A 20,056-nucleotide genomic window follows, 5' to 3' on the forward strand; every position below is an offset into this window, starting at 1 on the left:
CCACTTTTCTTTTTATTTCTAGGAATTTAATATTTTGTGATATTAAAAATGTTACTGAAATTTTATTTCATACCATTGCTGGTATGTATAAATACTATTGATTTTTTAATATTGCCTTTTATATCCTTCAGCTTTGATAATCTCACTTTTTCTACGGTCTATTTGTAGATTATTTTGGATTTTCTATGTATGTAATCTGTGAATAACGATAGTCTTTTCTCTCATTACCAGCCCTCACTTTTATGCAGTTTTCTATGTGTTTTCAGTGGAGGGATTTATTTGTATTACCTAGTCAGCATTATTGGAAGCAGAAATTCTTCCTACATCAAAAATTAAAACCATATCCCATTCTCATTTCTGAATGTCTCAGAGTTTAAACCCAAATCTCTAGATGCCGCAACAGCCTTGAGGCCCTGTGAAAGCTAAAGGTATATCTTGAGACATGTCATGAATGTTCCTAAGGGCTATATAAACAAGTGTTATAAAATCTTTATTTTAAATGCTTAAAATTAATTTTGATGGTGAGTACTTTCAATGTGTATCTCAAGGACTTCATATGAAAGCTTATCAGTAGTCTAAAAAAATTCCTCTTAGTAGTGGTGCAGTCACTAGTGAGACTGTAAGGTACCTCTGATGTGTTCATTTTTCTTAATTATTGTTATCAACCTCCTGCACAAGGTAGTCCTGGGAGCTCTCCACATTTGCAGAGCACATTGTCTTGTTTGGGTAATGCTATGTGGTGCCAGCACACTGTGTGGGGAGAGAAGTAGCATGTGTATGTTAGTGTGGGCAAGTGTCAGGTAATGTTTTACAGAGGAAAATTCCAAGTCTACTAGTAATTTGATGAGTTTCTGCTGAGAACTCAAGGTACTGTTATAGATTGTCCTCTGCCAATGTCGTGCATGCTCCTGTGAGCCCAAGGAGTCTGTGGACTGCCGTCCTCAAGGATAGCCACAGATGCTGAGCAGCCTCAGGAAAGGGGTTGCGACTTCAAACGGCCAGGGGCTGCCCCTTGCGGGGCTCCTACCATCCCGATTGACATTTCAGCGTTGACATCATGGGGTTGTGCAGCTGTGGAGATGGACCTGCAAAAGGCGATTTAATGAGCAAGGGCTCTGTTGACTGCTTTGGGATCATAGGATTGGGCAAAACTGACTGTAATTAGTGTTGAAAAGCAAAACATCCCCTCCCCCTTTTTTGTCTCATTAGTGCTTTATACACAAATAGTGAATAGTGCTTTACACACAGTAACTGCTTGATTAATGTCAGTGCTATGTGTGAATAATCATTAAAACTTTAGAAAACTTTTAGAAACAGTTGCAAGTGATTAAGTTCAAAGGTGTTCAGGTTTCTTTAAATTTTAGATATCTTTACCCAAAGTTTAGAGAAAAATCTTTTCTAATTTTGGAGCATGATATATTTGAATTCAATTTGCAGTTTTCCAGTTTGAAAAAATAGTTACAGCTGTAATTATAATCAGCACATGAATGGGATGTAAGACTGATTTAAGTTTTTAAAATGGTGACCTTAATTAGTTCAAAATATGCTGATACTGTAAATAAAATTTGTCTTCATGGTAAATGTAAACTGTAGTAAACTATTGTATAGGACGCCACATGAAGTGTGGCTTGTTTCTTTTCCCGGTGGTATTTTACTGAGCCATCTTATTAGAGTGGTATGTGCCTTTCTTGAGTAGAGAATTTATGAGGGTAGCTGAAGAAATCCTTCTCACCCAAAATATAAATCCAGTACCGTTTTGTGGTGGGGATCTAGTGGTGGGTCTAAAGTAAGCACAATTCTGGCATTACATTTTTGTGTTTTTTTATAGAGTAATGCCATCTTGTGAAATGGTTTGTTTTGAGAACTTTTTCTAAGTGGGAACAATTTGAAACATATTAGAAGACTCCATACTTTCAAATACAGGTAGTCTTCAAACAGTTGAAAAAATGTGTATTATGAAGAATCTATACATGAATTTCAAGATTTTTTGGTATCAAAGTAAATATCTTTTAGTTCCATTTTCCACAAACTTTTTGAAGTATCCTTATAAATTATGAGGTAAATATTTTTTAAAGATTTATTTATTTATTTGAAAGTTAGAGTTACAGAGAGGCAGAGGCAGAAACAGAGAGAGGTCTTGTATCTTCTGGTTTACTCCCCAGATGGGCACAGTGGCCAGAGCTGCATCAATCTGGAGCTAGGAGCTAGGAGCTAGGAGCTAGGAGCTTCTTCCAGGTCTCCCATGTCAGTGCAGGGGCCCAAGTGCTTGGGCCATCTTCTACAGCTTTCCCAGGCCGTAGCAGAGAGCTGTGTCGCTCCCCCTCTTCATGGAGGAACGACACTAAACCCTGCCTAGGCTTCATATCCGAGTCACGGCACCATTATGTCGCTCCCCCTCTTCGTGGAGGAACGACACAGGACCCTGCGCTGTTCTTTCATCTGCTCGGCCCTCTCCGGGTTTGCTGCTGGTTCTTCCCGGGTTGGCTACTGTCCCTTCCACCTCCGTGGAAGGGCGGTTCCCCCTGGCCACTTTCCCCACTTCCACGGGGGAGCGGCACACCGCCGGCCGGCTCTCTCGGGGGCTGCACAGGTGTTCCCCTTAGATGTTCCTGGTGCATGCCGTCTCTCTCCTCCTTTATAGTCCTCTTCCACCAATCCCAACTCTGCTACCCACACGCCGAGTACGCTGCTCTCCTCCAATCAGGAGCAAGTCCTACCGTTTATTGGCTGAACTGGAGGCAGCTGTGTAGAAGCTGTTTTCTTCTCTCCCAGCGCCATATTGTGGGAGAGCAGATGCATAGAACAAGTCTCAATTCCAGTAACAGTATAGTCCGAGTTGCTCCCCACAAGCTGGGTCGGAAGAGGAGCAGCCACGTCTTCACAACTTGCAGGCGGCAGTCTCTACACCAAGGCGCCGGCCCCGAAGTATATTTTTTTGTAAAACAATTCATGGGCTGGTGCGCTGTGGCATAGTGGGTTAAACTGCTGCCTGCAGCACCAGCATCCCACATGGGCACTGATTTGAGTCCTTGCTATTCCACTTCCAATCTAACTCCCTGCTTATGACCTGGGAAAGTAGTGGAAGGTGGCCCAAGTGCTTGGGAACTTGCATCCATGTGGGCGGCCCTGATGTAACTCCTGGCTCCAGACCATTGTGGCCATTTTGGGGGGCGAACCAGCTGATGAAAGATTTTTGTCTCTGTCTCTGCCTCCCTCTTTGTAATTCTGCCTTTCAAATAAATAAATCTTTTTTTTTTTTTGGACAGGCAGGAGTGGACAGTGAGAGAGAGAGACAGAGAGAAAGGTCTTCCTTTGCCGTTGGTTCACCCTCCAATGGCTGGCGCGGCCGGCGCGGTGTGCTGGCAGGATCTAATGGCAGGAGCCAGGTACTTATCCTGGTCTCCCATGGGGTGCAGGGCCCAAGCACCTGGGCCATCCTCCACTGCACTCCCTGGCCACAGCAGAGAGCTGGACTGGAAGAGGAGCAACTGGGACAGAATCCAGCACCCCAACCGGGACTAGAACCCGGGGTGCTGGTGCCACAGGCGGAGGATTAGCCTAGTGAGCCGGGGCGTTGGCCCTTTTCTTTTCTTTTTAAAAGATTTATGTATTTGAAAGGCAGAGTTAACAAACACACACACACAGACAGATATACAAACAGAGAAAGAGATCTTCCATCCTCTGGTTCATTCCCCAAATGGCTGCAAAGGCCAGGCCCAAGCCAAGAGCCTGGAATCCATTTGAGTCTCCCATGTGGCAGGGGCCCAAAGCACTTGGATCATCTGCTGTTTTTCCAGACCCATTAGCAGGGAGCTGAATTGGAAATGGAGCAGCTGGAACTTGAACCAGCACTCATTGGGTGCCGACACTGCAGGTGGTGGCTTAACCCCCTGTACCAGCCCTGAGAAGATTTTTCTAATGACTACTTTATGTATTTGACATTTTTATGATTTTATGATTCGAATTCATAGGCTCATTTAAATCAGAGAAGACTTAACAAGAGAAATTTTTAGTCCATTTGTCTTAGCATGTGCACAAGTCGCAAATTGATTAAAACAACATTTAAAAACTGAAATATTAACACATTACTTTTGTTAAAATAACTTAGAGTGAATACCATAATTGGATTATTCCATGTGTATTTTTTATGTACTGTATGTAAGGAAATGATTAGAGGTAAAAGTAATGCAGCAGACTTTTTAGGCATCACCTGATAGAAAGCATAGAACATTTTTTTAAAAATATTTAGTTATTTTATTTCAAAGGCAGAGTTACAGGGGTTGGGGAGGGAGAGTCAGACAGAGAGAGAAGAGAGATTGATCTATGCATTGGTTCACTCCCCAAAAGGCCACAACTGCTGGAGTTGGGCCAATCTGAAGCCAGGATCCAGGAGCCTTTTCTGGGTCTCCCAGAAGCTCATGGACTTGGGCCGTCCTCTGCTGCTTTTCCAGGTGCATTAGTAGGGAGGTGGATCAGAGGTGGAGCAGCTGGGTCTTGAAGCAGCACCCATATGAGATGCCGGCACTGTAGGCAGTAGCTTAACCCACCACACCACACCACTGACCCCAGCAGAGAGCATTTCTTACCTACAGAAATAAGTAGCAAAGTGAACCTGGTAGTCTCAGGAAAAATTCAGCTTCGTAGTAACAGGAAAATGGCTTTCCATGATTAAAGCCATTCAGTCAGTACAGCTGGATTATAAATAAATGGCTGAGTTTTGCATATATTAGTCAGGATTCAGTTGGAGAAATAGAACCATTGTGTGTGTTAGGGAGAAAGGAATTTATTGTAGTAATCACACTGTAGGAGAGCCTGGAGAAGGGACTATCTGGAAATGGACGATTCAGAAACAGTAGTCTCAGTGAGCTTCCAGAACCACTGGTACAGTTTGATTAGTCAGAACTTCCTGGTAAATTTTTATTTAAGTAGCCATGTATGTAACAACAACCCAAGTGGAAATGTGAAGAGGCTTTTTGGGAGGCAGTTGCTGCTTTGTACCACAGCCTGCATCTGTTGTTGAGTATTGAGCCACTCTTGGTTAGGTCAGAGGGACTGGAGGAGAGCAAGAACAAGCTGGAAATTACCAGTTTCCTCTACACTTGTATTTACTTTTCTGCCCATGAAATCCTTTCAAAAGTTTGAATGTCTCAGTGTACTCAGTACACCACATAAAGAAGAGAATTCTGGGAAGCGGTTCGCAGCTTGACTAGGTTCTCAATAGTCTGATCCAATGTACTGAATTTTCTCCTCTAAGCTTCTTGTTTGACCTCTCTCATCAGTAGCTGATTGGAATGTTATAATACTTTGAGCTTCAAGATTTACATATCCTTATAAGTATTTACTGAGGAAATATTCATATGCTATCGTCACTGGAGAATTTAAGATGCTATACTCTCCATAACTTTTCTCTTTTTTTCCTATTAATACCATGGCCTTTTCCTAATGTATTTCATTTTATACTCTGTCTATATCTTATTTAATGATTTTTTCATTGTTAAAGTTTTATAATCATTGTAGGTGCATTCAGGTCAGACAGTATCATTCCAGTTTTGGAGAGGTAAATGGGTATAATATTTAAATATGAGTAATTTTACATGGTCTTTGGTAGATATGAGTTTAAAAAAGCCAACTGTACCCTGGGACTTTGAGCTGTCTTTCTGAAGTGTTAATACCACACTCCGGCAATGTGAGACAAAGGTGACCTTTTCCAAGAGATTTTACTTTGAGGCTTCTAGGTTCTTTGAAATACAGAGCCTTGGAATTTTCTCAGCTAGGTTGATAAATTCAACCAGCAAAATTAAGTGGTCTGCTATTCTCAGACTCCCACAACATTGTGCTCTGGTCTGCCTGCTGTCTTATGCAGTACAAGTATAACATTATGTGCCTATTAGTTTTTATTTTATTTTTTTGAATAGATGATCTGAGGAGGTAGGGAAATAGGGACATGGTAAAATTTAGAAACTGCTGAAAATAGTTTTCATTTATCTCCTTCCTGCAGCCCATAATGGGGGATTCATTTGTCTCTTTCCCATTTAATCTTTCTTTGTTCCTTTCTGGGGTTGGAGAATCTCTTCTAATTTCTTTAAGAAAGTTCACTGATAATGCCTGAAATATTCTGAAGAGTTACACATGCCTCTTATATAGTCTTAGGATATTTAATATATTCTAAGTTAGATTCTAGTATCTGTTCACTTTTAGTATAGTAATTGATTTTTCTTTCTTTCCTTTTTTTTTGGTAGGTGTTTTCCATCTCGATAAAGACCCAAATCCAAGTCTCCTTTACAGTCAGGTGTGGGAACAGTATTAAGTCTTGTCCAGTAGGCTGTTAATGGAAATATTGGGGGTTTATTCTATTTTTGCCCTTTCTGTATGTACCCCACTTTTCCTCTTCCTCTGTGGCTGAGATGCAGGCAAAATGATGAGAACTGAAAACAGCTTGTGAGATGCAGTGCTAGAATCACCCAGACTTTTAACATGAGAGAGAAATAAACTTCTGTTGTATTTAAACCATTGTTATTTTAAGTCTCTGTTAGAGCATCTAAGCTGATTACCTAATTCAAAGATATTTCAAAAAGTTCATGAAAAATGAATTAAAAGATAAGTTTATTTTGATGCAAACATTTTTGAAATCCATGCATGATTTCGCCATAATTTACACTTCCCATAAACTTTTTCAAGACCCTTTGCACATAAATTAATTTAATGTACTTCATATGATTAGGTAGGAATAGAAACTTTCTCAACCAAACATAAGCAGCATGAAGCTGTATTATAAGAATTCAAGATAACTTCCTGCAAGCAATTGTGGGAAAATAATCACGCAGTTGCTTCTCTTGCCTGTCTCTCAGAATTACTACTTTCCAAGTAATTTTCAAGTTTCTCACTCATCCAGTTGCAGATAGTATGTTAGTGCTGCCTCCAAAAAGCAGCCTGGGCTCCTAATGAGGTCTCAATAGCAAATTACTATTTTTTTTTGAGATTTATTTATTTATTTGAAAGGCAGAGAGGCAGAGGTAGAGAGAGAGAGACAGAGGTCTTCCCATCTGCTGGTTCACTCCCCAAATGGCTGCAACAGCGGTAGCTGAGCCAGTCTGAAGCCAGGAGCCAGGAGCTTCTTCTGGTCTCCCATGTGGGTGCAGGGGCCCAAGCACTTGGGCCATCTTCTACTGCTTTCCCAGGCCGTAGCAGAGAGCTGGATCAGAAGTGGAGCAGCCGGGACTTGAACCAGTGCCTATATGGGATGCCAGCTCTGCAGGCAGTGGTGTTACCTGTTAACGCCACAGTGCTGGCCCCACAAATTACTGTCTTGAATTCTGAGTCAGAATTCCCATTTCCCAGGAAGGAAATTATGGTATGTCCAGCTTTGGCTAGGGGTTTCTCTCTAGTCCAGTAAGTTATAGACAGGGGCAATGCCACATGGTATGTAGGACTGGCATCTGGGACCATGAGTGGTGTGTGTTTTTTTTTTTTTTTTTTTTTTTTTTTTTTTTTTTTTTTTGTGAGGCTAGAGTACAAATGATTGGCACTTTGTCTAGGCAAAAACTTAGACAATATTTTTTGAAATGTGCTAATAATATTCCCTTACTATTTAGTGGTTTCATAAATTTTGTAACATTTGAAAAGGTAAAATATTTGAAATGTTGTAGGAGTCCTGTTAGTGTAGGTTAGGCCATAAGCCCTAAAATAAAATGTTAATATTACTCAGCAATATACAGTAATGTCAAATCTGTGAATCATACACTATGCAGTTTGAAAAAATGTAATTTCTGTTATTTGACAAGACAGGAAAGATTGTGATCAAAGGAATAAGAGTTTGTTCCTTTTATATTATTTGTTTGATAATGTATCTTCTGTCTGGCACTTTACTCTGGAACAATTTGGATAAAGTTGGCAATGGAGTATTCTTCCATACTAAATTTGTTTTCTAAATTATAGAAGGTCACTTGGGCTTTGTCCCTGTAGCTATAGATGACATATTGACTGGGATTAGGAATGTTTATTAGCATGCATAGATATCATTTTGTGGAAAATGAAAAGTATCGTTATTATTCATTCTTTTTTTCTTTAAATGCAGATCAAAACTGAATTAATATGAAAAGTACTCTGGATGCTTTCCTGTAAAAAGGAAAAATTAAAGCTACATAGAACATTTATTTTATATGTACCATGCACACAATTGAAGACTGTTTACAGGTTCCCTAACCCAAACACTGGAAATCCAAAATGCTCTGAAATTGGAAACTGTTTAAACATCAGTGATACTCATATGATAGATTTATTTCTAGTTTTCTGAGGAATATCCATGATGTTTTCCACAGTGGCTGTAATAGCTTAGATTCTCACCAAGAGCATATGAGAGAACTCACCGTTCTCTGCATCCTTGCCAGCACTTGTTGTTTTTTGTCTTTTCTAAAAAAATTATTTATATTTATTTGAAATACACACACACACATACAGATACAGATACTGAGACAGAGTTCTCTCATCCACTGGTTCACTCCCCAAATGCCTGTAACAGCGCTGAGTCAAGCCAAAACTAAGAGCTGGGAACTCAATCCGAGTCTCCCAGGTGGCTGGCGGGAACCCAACCACTTGAGCCATCACCTGTTGTGCACACTAGCAGGGAAGCTGGAAGACTTCCAGAGCCAGGACTCAAACTCAGGGACTCTGATAAGGGGGTGCAGGGATTCCCAAGTGGCATCTTAACTGCTGCACCAAACGTGTGCCCCTATTTTTTGTCTTTTTGATAAGGGAATTTTGATTCTTATGGAATAAAATGTACACTGAATAAAATGATCTTTTTTGTTCCCTTTATAGCTTCAGTATAAATTTTGTCCATTTTTATAAGCCTTTTTTTTTTTTTTTTTTTTTTTTTTTTTTGGACAGGCAGAGTGGACAGTGAGAGAGAGAGAGAGAGAGAAAGAGAAAGGTCTTCCTTCTGTTGGTTCACCCTCCAATGGCTGCCGCGGCCGGCACACTGTGGGCGGCGAACCGTGCTGATCCGAAGCCAGGAGCCAGGTGCTTATCCTGGTCTCCCATGGGGTGCAGGGCCCAAGGACTTGGGCCATCCTCCACTGCACTCCCTGGCCACAGCAGAGAGCTGGCCTGGAAGAGGGGCAACCGGGACAGAATCTGGCACCCTGACCGGGACTAGAACCCAGTGTGCTGGCACCGCAAGGCGGAGGATTAGCCTAGTGAGCCGCGGCGCCGGCCTATAGGCCTTTCTAAAAGTGATTATTTGCTGTCTAGTATGGTAACAGTAAAAGGATTTAGTATGTGTTAATTATTTCTATCGCTTCTGCCACTGTATTAATTAAGGTCCATATCCTTTCTCACGAAGCCTTTTGCAATAGTCTATTTTGTCGGTTCTCAAGTTTCTGCCTCTTCCAAACCATTCCCCAGACCCCTTCCCCAACAGTGCTTTCTGATTTAGAAGTTTAGTGGTATCATTACTCTCCTGAGAAATCTTCAAATGCTTAAAGATCAAAGTACACACATTGTAGTGTAATAATCAAGGCCTGGGTTCCTCTTGGCTATTTTAGATTCCCACACTTCCTTTGTTTTTGCTGGCCTTAACAGTTTTGAGTAATACTGGTTGAGTGTTTTGTAGAGTGTGTCCCTGTATTGTGTTTTGTCTGATGTTTTTCTTGGGATCAGACTGGTATTACAGATTTTTTGGAGGAAGCCCACATAGATAAGGTTCCATTTGCATTCAATGTCCATGTTAACCTTGAATACCTGGCTGAGGTAGTGTTTGTCAGGGTTCTCCTTTGTAAAACTGCTCTTTTGTCCTTTCCATGTTGTTTTCTTTGGGAGAAAGTCACTATGTGCAGCCGGCATTTAAGGTTCTTGGAGGGTGGAATATCTACATTAAGGGTGGAGTATCTACATTTATTTTTTAGAATTCTTTTGCACAAGAGATTTGTCTACCTACTCCCATTTATTGTTTTATATATCGTTATGGACTTGTGTATATTTTATACTGTGGGTAAATAATCCAAATCCAGTACTGCTGTATTTATTTTGTTTTCAAATTGTTCCTGTTTTGGCCACTTGGAGCTCATTTGGCCCCTGTGATATTTTACATGCTCCTTTTTTTGTTTGTTTGTTTTGTTTAAAAACAAAACCAAAACAAAAAAAATGGCTTTCTGGCACTGTAAGATGCTCCAGGGTCATCTTGCACATTTTTGTCCCAGTCCTGGATTCAGCCATTTCAACAAAGGAGCTCTTCTGGTTCCTTTTATTGGAAGATGGTATTAGAAACTAGGGTCTGGGTACTACGTGGATGCTAATGAATTTTCATTTTGGTTATTTGCTTTTCCATTCCAAAACCTCCATTTGGTTCCATTTCCTGTATTCTGTCTTCCTTGCCTAGGGTAGAGTTGTTGTCTTCTGAGTGAGGGCTGGGGGCTGGGTAGAGGCAGGGAGACCATCTTCTCAGCTGTGCATAACTGTAATAGAGTTTTCTGCAGTTTGGAGCTGGAGGCCAGGAATAAGAAATGCAGGCTACCTGCTGCTCCAGGGAGCTAGACTGAGAGGATGCCCTTCTTGGCTACACCTACTGCAGGAACAGGGCAGGGTAAGGAAGTGGGTCATGACTGAAATGACATAGAGTTGGTGTTCTTACCAAGGTTTAGTAGATTTTCTTGAATAAATGTTTCTGCATTTGCCATATGCCCTTAAGGCAATTTCTGGAGCCTGTAAATTTTTATATTGTTTTTACCAGTTAAAGATAGTTTCACCTGGGAGAAGGTCCACATGGAGCTCCTCACGCTATCATTTTGGGAGTGCTTTCCCTTTGGTTTAATTTTGTTGGAATAAAGTATCACGGAAATAGTGATTGGAAAATGTATGTCACCCATTCTAAATGGAATTCTTTATTGCCTCATTATGTTTTCTAAATCCTTTGATCGTAATTGATAACATTTCTTTCTGTAGCTCTCCTCTTCTCTCTGTATTTTATGGTTTTTACCCCTGAAACTTCTTGGGGCTAAAGGTAATTGAAGCACATTCGCTTTTCATCCAAGTCACATGCTTTGATTTCTTCCAAAGCAAAAACCTCAGCAATTCAGCTTACAGTTAGGTGCTCTTTGATTTGTCAGTTCTTGTTTTTCTTGGCATAATGGAAGATGTTTCCATTCATGCAGTTACTAAGAAATATCTTTACTTACATGATTAGAAATTATCAGTAATAGTGATAATACAATGTAATATCAGAAGTGGTTCTGGATTTAGCACAATTCTAAATTGTTTAGGGTGAGTAGAAATTTTCTGTTGATATTGTTCAACTTAACAAAATTGTAGTGCCTTGCAAATAATTTGTCATCAGAGCTGGCAACACTAAAATGTTGCTTCTCTTAAAAATATTTTCCTTAATAAAAATATTGTTCTTAAAATGCTAATGATATTTCATGAATCTATTAATTCTTTTGGGTCTTGATATAAATTACTTGTCTCATTTGCAGAATTCTTGAAAGTGCAGGCTTATTATTAAGATGATAAATCTTGCTTTCTAGAGGTATTAGCCTTCTTATCTGTCATCAATTGTGTTACATTAATGTTATTATTTAATTAGTACTAATAGTTGTTCTTTATTATGTGGCTACTATGCATTAGAGGCTTTATTTATATAATCTCGATTCCTCCCCATTTGCTTATGTTAGATAGTATCAGTTCCTCTTAGTGAAAATAGGCTTACAGAGGTTAAATAAGTATATGTATGTATGTATGGTTGCATAAGTAGTGAGGGATGACACTCATATTTGTCAGTATTCTCAGAGAACTAGAAAGAGGAGTCCAGGGAGAGGAAGGGTTTGTGCCAAAAAGTAGTGCACTAGGACTGATTATTCATCATCTTAATTGGTCTTGGATCATTGATATTATGATTTTCATCTTGTAGGGAGGACATATCAAAGTAAAGAAAATAAAGTCACTTTTGATGTTCAAAATTATGAGAATTTATTAGCCTGAATAATTGAAATTAGAAGGTAACAGACAATATTTAAATTTGGGAGCAAGTGCTTGGTTTAGTGGTTAAGATGCTAGTTGAAACACTGATGTCCCATATCAGAGTGCCTGTGGGTTTGATGCCTGCCTCCAACTTCTGGCTGTAGCTTTCTGAGAATACAGACCTTGGGAGACAGCAGTGATGCCCCAAATGGTTGGGTTCCTGCCACCCACGTAGGAGACCTGGATTGAGTTCCTGGCTCCTAGCCTTGGTGTCAGCCCAGCCCCTGCCATTGTGGGCATTTGATTAGTGAACCAGTGAACGGGAGCCCTTGGTTGATCCGTAGGTCTGCCTGTCTCTGTCTCTCTCTGTCACTGCCTATCAAATAAGGAAAAACTAAAAAATTAAATTTGGAATGTGCATATTTTTTAAAGTATTGAATCCTGTGGCTCTGATTAAGTTAATGAATTAACGAGCTGAGAAGCAGGATCCAGGAGCAAGAAGCTTTCTAGTTTTCCTATCCGTTCTGTTGGGAATGGAGACAGAAGGTCCTTCAGGCGAGCCAGGGCGGGGCTTCTCCCACAAAGCTGATTGAGAGACCTGAAGTAAGCTGTTCGTCTTTGTGTAATGAGTGCATAGGATTTATTCTAGTTTTCAGGTTCTGTGTTTCCTTAAACAGGAAGATGGCCGTTTGTATTTCAAAGGACTTTACATGTCATTTGCATGGAATTAAAAATATAAGCAATTAAGTTAGTTGATACTATAAAACTCTAAGGTAGAATGTACTATGGAGAATCTACATACAGGTATTAATTGAGAGTAATATTGTTTACAGGTTCAGTCTCTGTCAGTTGCTATTATAAACATAGTCAATTCTTATTTATGAAATGTTAGAATTTACATTACCGTTGTCCCAGTTTTTGTGTTCATTCAGGTATCTGGGTAATCTTCATACTGTGGGGCATAAAACTTCCCATAATAAGTAACAATTAAGTAAGACACCCCTCCGCCCCCATAATTGTCAATCATATTATTTCCCATATGCTCCTTCCGTGTTGTCAGTTTAGTTAGTAGTGCTGTGATACACCTAGTAGTCAAGGCAGAAGTTTTGGAATCATCTAGACTTCTCTCTCTATTTCCCATTCATTAGCTATTTTAAATTGTCAGTTTTCAGAATATACCTCCTAAATACCTCAGTTCTATCTGCCTTTCTCTGTTCTCACTATTGCTGCATTCAAATTTTCGTCATTTTGTGCCTGACCTCTATCATTCAGCAACTTTCTGACTAGTGTCTGCTGTATCCCTCTTTCTGCCTCCATAGTGATTTTTCTGAAATACAATGCTGATAAAGTATCCAACTAAAAACTTCTCTTGATTTCCTGTTGTTCATGAGAGTAGGCTAACTTCTTGTAAGGCAGCTTAATCTTTTCTTCTTGTATAGAACAAAATTTCAAATTTGAATTTCAAAGATATTAGCAATTCATGAGCCAGGCATCATTCTAGTCTGCAAAATAGAAAGGAGCTCCAATAAGCCAAGTAGAGTGGCTGAGTTTTATAGGCAGAAAAAAGTGTAAGGAAAGTAGGAACAAGGTACAAATAGTGGATTGGTCATTTCAAGGTTACTTTATAGAGACCTAAGTGAAATCTTGTTGGTTTCCTGGAATTTGGCTATCATCTCTCCTGATTTCTCAGCAGCTCAGCTATTACAAGTAAATACCTTAGGTTTTGGTTTGTTAATAGGGAACCTTAGCATGAATGACTCCATTTGGAGCCCACTGTCTTTTCTTTGGAGACATAATGAATTATATAGATTTTTTAAAAAAAGTGAACAGCTCTGGTGTCTGGTTGAAGCAGGATGAGAAGGTGGGGGAACTCTGCTTGCTTCTCCCTGTCAAAAAGCCGCTTGAGCCTTATAAGGCCAAGTGTGAACACCATTAGCCTGCAGGAGAACCCATACTCCTTAGCGTGTTTACCAAGCTTTTTTTAAAATTTATTTTATGCCTTGTCTCTTGTCATGTCTGGTCCTGTGTCCTGGATTTCAGATAAGCTGAATAACTTGAATTCTCTGAACACTCCTTGTTTTTTGGCCTAAGTTTTTGTACAAAATTTTCAAAGAATTTTTTTAACTATTTGGTTTTATCAGTTAAACTTCTGTTCTTGTCTCAAGAACATGTTAATTTTTTTTTTTTTTTGCTTTTCTAGTATCTTCACATTGGAAAGCAAAAAGTTTATTTATATTTCAACACTATCAGTTTCAACTTAAAACCTCTAACATGAGTTATACTTGCATTTAAAATGTTTGAACCAGATAAATACTGACTTGTCTTTTAATTGTCTAGTTTTGCTTTCTCATAAAAAAAAAAACACACCGAGTTTTGCTTAATTGGTAGTTAACCTCGATGACACATAGCTTTAACTTGATTATGAAATTAAATATTTTCATCCCAGCTGAAATCCTTTATATCTCAGTATAGTAGATGGCATTATTAGAGTACTGAATTTTCATCTTGTGATTGATTTTAAAGGATTGAATGTATATTATGATTATTATGTATTACCATTTTTATAAAAGGTAGCAAATTAATGAGATACATGTATGATTGTGTAAGGTGCCTTGACTGAAAGAAACCAAACATTTTTGGTGGAATTTCTCAGGTTTATATTTAATGCATCCCCCAAAGAGGTACTTTATGACTATTTTATTGAATACATAAATGGTGAATTAATGTATCTCTTTTCCTCATGTAGTATGTTATTCTCTTTTCCAGGTATCACTTAGTTATATCTTTTTTCTAATTCCTAACCAAGCAAAACCAAACTTGAATATCTTGGATCATAAGAAAAATAGACAAGTGAATTTTCTTGTTTTTCCTCAGTCTTAAGTGGTATAGTTGAATGTAGGCAAGAATTGTGGTTAGGCTAGATATTGTATATATGAGCAACAAGCATGCCACGATACATGCTCAGTAAATGTTTGTTGAACTGGAATAGGGTCTATTTTATTTAGACTCTCAATGCTGTAAGTGATTATTGAGATTTTAGAACTTCCTCACTTTATGGATGAATAAATTAAAGCTCAGAGAGCTAGAAATGTCTTTGCAGATTTCTTGTGAGCAAGACTTCAATAATTAGAAATGTCTGAAGTTGGAATGAGCTGTTTTCTTCCGGTACTAAGTTTCACATCACTTTGTTCAAATTGAAGAAGGTATAAAGGATTAAGATGTTTTATTCAGGAAATAAGATTAGGAGATTACCATTCCTTTTGAAACTCTAGGGTAGAGGCAGAGGTTTCCACAGGTAGGGGGAATGTAGGGGGAGAGAAGAAAAGAGTAGTTTGAGGATCGAGATTTAAGACTAGGGCCTGTTAACCTAGGCAATGCAATTATATTTTAGTATGCGCACTTAATTTTAAGAGCGGAAATTTTTTTGACCTTTAGATCACTTCCCAGCTACACTAATGTGGAAGAATGAAATTATTTGAATTCTTTTTCTTTAATAGTATGATGATGAAGCTAAGTGATATTTTTCTGCTAATTGTCCTTTTTACATTTAAATACTGCTTAATTCTGTTACAGAATAGTAGAGGAAATGAGAATTCCCATCAGGGAAAACAAGAAAAAGCACCTTTAGAAAGGCTAGTCTGACAGTGAAATTATGAAACTTAAAAAGTTGAGATGTAACAAAGCTTTGATATTTAATAATATATTTGGAGAGACATAAAGTGGCCATAAGTTAGAGGGTTTTTTTTTCTATATTTAGGAAGATGACTAAAATTTTATATCATTTGGAAATATGCATTAGGACATTAAAATGTTAAATGGTCTGCAATATAAGCTTGTTAATGAAGAGCATACAAGAATATGTTGGAATTATAGGGTCATATAAATCAGATTGTAGAACTCTTTTTATTTGAAGACTTCATAAATTGAAAATGAGCTTATAATTGGGATTAAAGAAATTTTGATAAAACCTACTACATAGTAGTGGGCAGAGATATTTCCTCTGGAATCCCCTGTCACACCTTTAGTGGCAGTATAGACATTTGCAACTCCTAATGGCTAGGTAAGAGTTCAGTATTTTCAACTGAATTTATTAAATCTGGAAATTCTGAATTCTTTGTTTTATATGTTGGAGTTGTCTTAATTAATGGAATTTCATGTAATTCACAACAAATGTGACATTTATTGTTTTTTAAATCTTTTTTAAGATTTTATTTGAAAGGCAGAGAGACAGAGACAGTGAAAGATCTTTTATCCATAGTTTCACTCCTTAATTCCTGCAACAGCCAGGGTTAGACCAGGCCAATGCTAGAAGTGGAGAACTCAATCTGGGTTTCCCATGTGGGTGGCGGGGGCTTAAGTTCTTGAGCCATCACCTGCTGCCTCCCAGGGTGTGCATTTAGCAGGAAGCTGGAGCTGGTAGCAGAGACCCAGGCGCTCAGATGTGAGATGCAGGCATCACAAGTGGTGTTTCAGCCACTGCACCAAATTCCCGTTTCTACATTTGTTAGTACGAGTTACCATGTTACTACAAGGACCGCTATTGGCGAACACTCCTTCTCCTAAAAATTTTTTTATTTGAAAGGTAGAGTGACAGAAAAAGGGAGAAAGAGAGAGAGAGCTAGAGAGAGAAATGCATATTGATCGATTGATTGATCTATCTTCCATCCTCTGGTTCACTCCCAAAATGGCCACAACAGCCAGGGCTGAGTCAGACTGAAGCCAGGAGCCAGGAACTCCATCCTGGTCTCTCATGGAGTCAAGGGCCCAAGTACCTGGGCCTTCCACTGGATTGGAAGTGAAGCACTTGGATTCAAACTGGCATTCTGATGTGGGATGCTGGCGGCTTCACCTGCCATAGTGCTGGTCCCCAGGTGGGAACTTCTGGGTTGATGACCACAGAGAGGTGCTGGGAGGGTGGCAAGTCCTGAGCAGGCCTGGAAGCTCTGCATCAACAACCCCATTCCTTATCCTGTGCATCTCTTCCCTTTGACTGTTCTTGAGGTGTGTATCCTTTGTAGGAAACTGATAAAAAGGCTTCAAAGAGATTGCTCAGCTCCAAATTAGGATAATGGGGGGCACAGCTGTCAATCAGAAGTGTTCTTAACCATATCTGAGTTGTTTTGTTGTTTGTAATCTCCTTGAGGGAAAGGACCTATGGTTTTTTCTTTCAACATTAAATCTTTATTATTCGTTATGTCAGGTGCTCAGCTGTCTTTTGAAATTATTTTCAACAGTTAATGGTCTTGATGAAATTGCTTGTAATTCTGACTTCTTTCTTTCATCAAAGTAATTTTACTTTTCAAGTTAGCAGCAAAAACAGCTGAGGAAATGCAAGATTTTTAGTTTGATTTTCTTCAATTTCTTCTATATTTTAAATAGGACAGAAATATCTCTATAAATAAAAATAACTTCCTCCCAATCTGGTTGGAAAATATCCCAGACTTCCTGTCTGTGCCTTGCAAAGTTGCTGCTGTCTTGTCATTATTACTATTTGTTTTTTCCCTTTAACATAAATGACCTACACAGGAATAACTTAATCACCAGCTGTTTGGCCAGCAGTATTTCACTTATTCTGTGAATTATTTTTATTTGCTGTTTTTCTGAACTATGCTGGAAGGTAATCACTCCATTCTTTTTCTTGTTCTGCAGTGATAAAGGTAATCATTTCATTCCTTCCCTTGTTATAAAATGATTTTACTCATTTGCTCTGGAAATTTCCCTTGGTATATGATTTGGAATCATGAAAAGAGAGGGTAGTTTATATGAGTATATATTTTATATTGGTCTTTTATGTTGACATTGATTAACAAAGGATTTTGTTGCTCATTGTCAGGTTGAAGGGTTCCAAGTGTTTTGCAATGAAATTATGGGTCCTAAAAGTTAGAAGGGATCGCAGTGTTCTCCCAATAGAGGAACTCTGAGAAGCAGAGAGAGAGAGAGAACATTTCTGTCTGCTGGTTCACCTCCCAATTTTTTTTTAAAGGTTTATTTATTTTATTTGAAAGTCAGAGTTACACAGAGAGAGGAGAGGCAGAGAGAGAGAGAGAGAGAGAGAGAGAGAAGTGTCTTCTATCTGATGGTTCACTCCCCAATTGGCCACAACGGCTGGAGCTGTGCCAATCCGAAGCCAGGAGCCAGGAGCTTCTTCTGGGTCTCCCACGTGGGTGCAGGGGCCCAAGGACTTGGGCCATCTTCCACTGCTTTCCCGGGCCATAGCAGAGAGCTGGACAGGAAGTGGAGCAACTGGGTCTCGAACCAGCGCCTATATGGGATGCCAGCGCTTCAGGCCAGGGCGTTAACCCACTGTGCCACAGCGTCGGCCCCATTTTTTTTTTTTTTAAGAATTATTTATTTATTTGAAAGACAGAGTTACAGACAGAAAGAGAAATGGAGGAGAGACAGAGAGACCTTCCATCCACTGGTTCACTCCCCAAATGACCATAATAGCTGGAGCTGGGCTGATCCAAAGCCAGGAGCCAGGAGCTTCATTGAGGTCTCCTACATGGGTGCAGGAGCCCACGTACTTGGGCCATCTTCTGCACATTAACAGGGAGCTGGATCGGAAGTGGAGCAACTGGAATTTGAACCTGGGCCCATATGGAATGTGGACACTGCAGGCAGAGACTTAACCTCCTACACCATAGTGCCGACCCCTCCCTCCAGATGTTCTAGATTAACAGCTGGGACTAGGCCGAAGCTGTAGCTGGGAGCTGGGAACTCAGTCCAGGTATCCTGCATGGATAGCAGGAACCTGATTACTTGAGCCAGCACTTGCTTCCCAGGGTCTGCAAGAAGCTAGAGTCAGGAGCCAAAGGTGGGCATCACACCAAAGCATTCTAATACGGGGATACAGGTGTCTTAGTTACTAGGCCAAATCCCAAGGAGCTTTATTTTTTTAACTATAAAATCAAAATTTGTCAAAGTAAACTGTAAATCTGATATTTTTGGTTTGTGAGAGAAACCTGGGTTTCACAGTCTCATGATTTTCAGTATGCAACTACAAGGAGCAGAAATCTGGAGACTTGATAAGGTCAGTTTGTCAAAGTATTAATACTGTTTAAGTGTAGGGATCTGGCCTAGTGGTTAAGAAACCTGTGCTGCACATAAGATTACCTGGGTTTGATATCTGTCTTCATGTCCTGATTCAAGCTTACTGTTAACGGGGATCCTGGGAAGCAGCAATGATTGCCTTGTAGTCAGGTCCCTGCCACCCATGTGGGAGCCCTGGATTGGGGTCCAGACTCTGCTTCCGCTGGGGCTGTCGTAGATGTTTGGGGAGTGAACCATTGGATGGGAGCTCTCTGTCTGCAACTCAAACAACCTCTCCCCTCCCCAAACTGTATAGCCTGGAAGCATCTTTTGTGAATCTTCCATGTTATTGACAGGGCTTGAAATGGTTTGCTATCTTGAGGACCATTACTCCCTATTGTGTACTCTTAGGCTTTTCAACAAATGGCTTTTCAGAGCTTTGCAAACTGCAGCTGCCCCCCACCCCCCTTGCTAAAGCCACCACCTGCAGCATTGCTGGTGTCTCATGGTTGTGTCATGGCCACTCCACTTCTGATCCAGCTCCCTGCTAAAGGCCTGGGAAAAGCACCAGAAGATGGCCCAAGTGTTTGGGGCCCCTGCCACTCATGTGGGAGACCTGGAGAAGCTTGTGCCTCCTGGCTTTGGCCTGGTTCAGCCCTGGCCAAATTGCAGCCATCTGGGTAGTGAACAAGCAGATGGGAGATCTCTCTCCTCCTCTCTCTCCCTCTAACTCTTTCAAATAAATGAATAAATCTTTTTAAAAACCCGTTTTCAGTATAATATTAGATCGAACCACAGTTTACAAAACAAATCTAAGTGGTATTTAATGAGAATAGTTTTAAGCATATTTTCAATTTATTAGAAAATAAATCAGAATATAACTTAAATTTGTAAAATACTATATTAGAGTTTATATGTATTTCACTTGTCTCTAGCTTAAAATGATTGAATGGACATTCCATAATTCATTTAACCAGGCCCCGTTGGTATATATTTAGGCTGTTTCCCTTCTGTTACAAACAATGGTACAGTGAATTATGTGTTTACATACTGTGTGTGTGTATGTGTATATGTGTTT

At 39.6% G+C, this 20,056-nt stretch overlaps 1 protein-coding gene across 14 annotated transcripts in view; it reads left to right on the forward strand.

The window, feature by feature from the left end:
- The window catches only part of CDKL5 (cyclin dependent kinase like 5), a 221,810-nt gene that overhangs the window by 40,811 nt on the left and 160,943 nt on the right, over nt 1-20,056 (forward strand). The gene's annotated exons all lie outside the window — the stretch shown is intronic.

Source organism: Oryctolagus cuniculus, chromosome X (assembly GCF_964237555.1).
Source record: "Oryctolagus cuniculus chromosome X, mOryCun1.1, whole genome shotgun sequence".
Lineage (NCBI taxonomy): Eukaryota > Metazoa > Chordata > Mammalia > Lagomorpha > Leporidae > Oryctolagus > Oryctolagus cuniculus.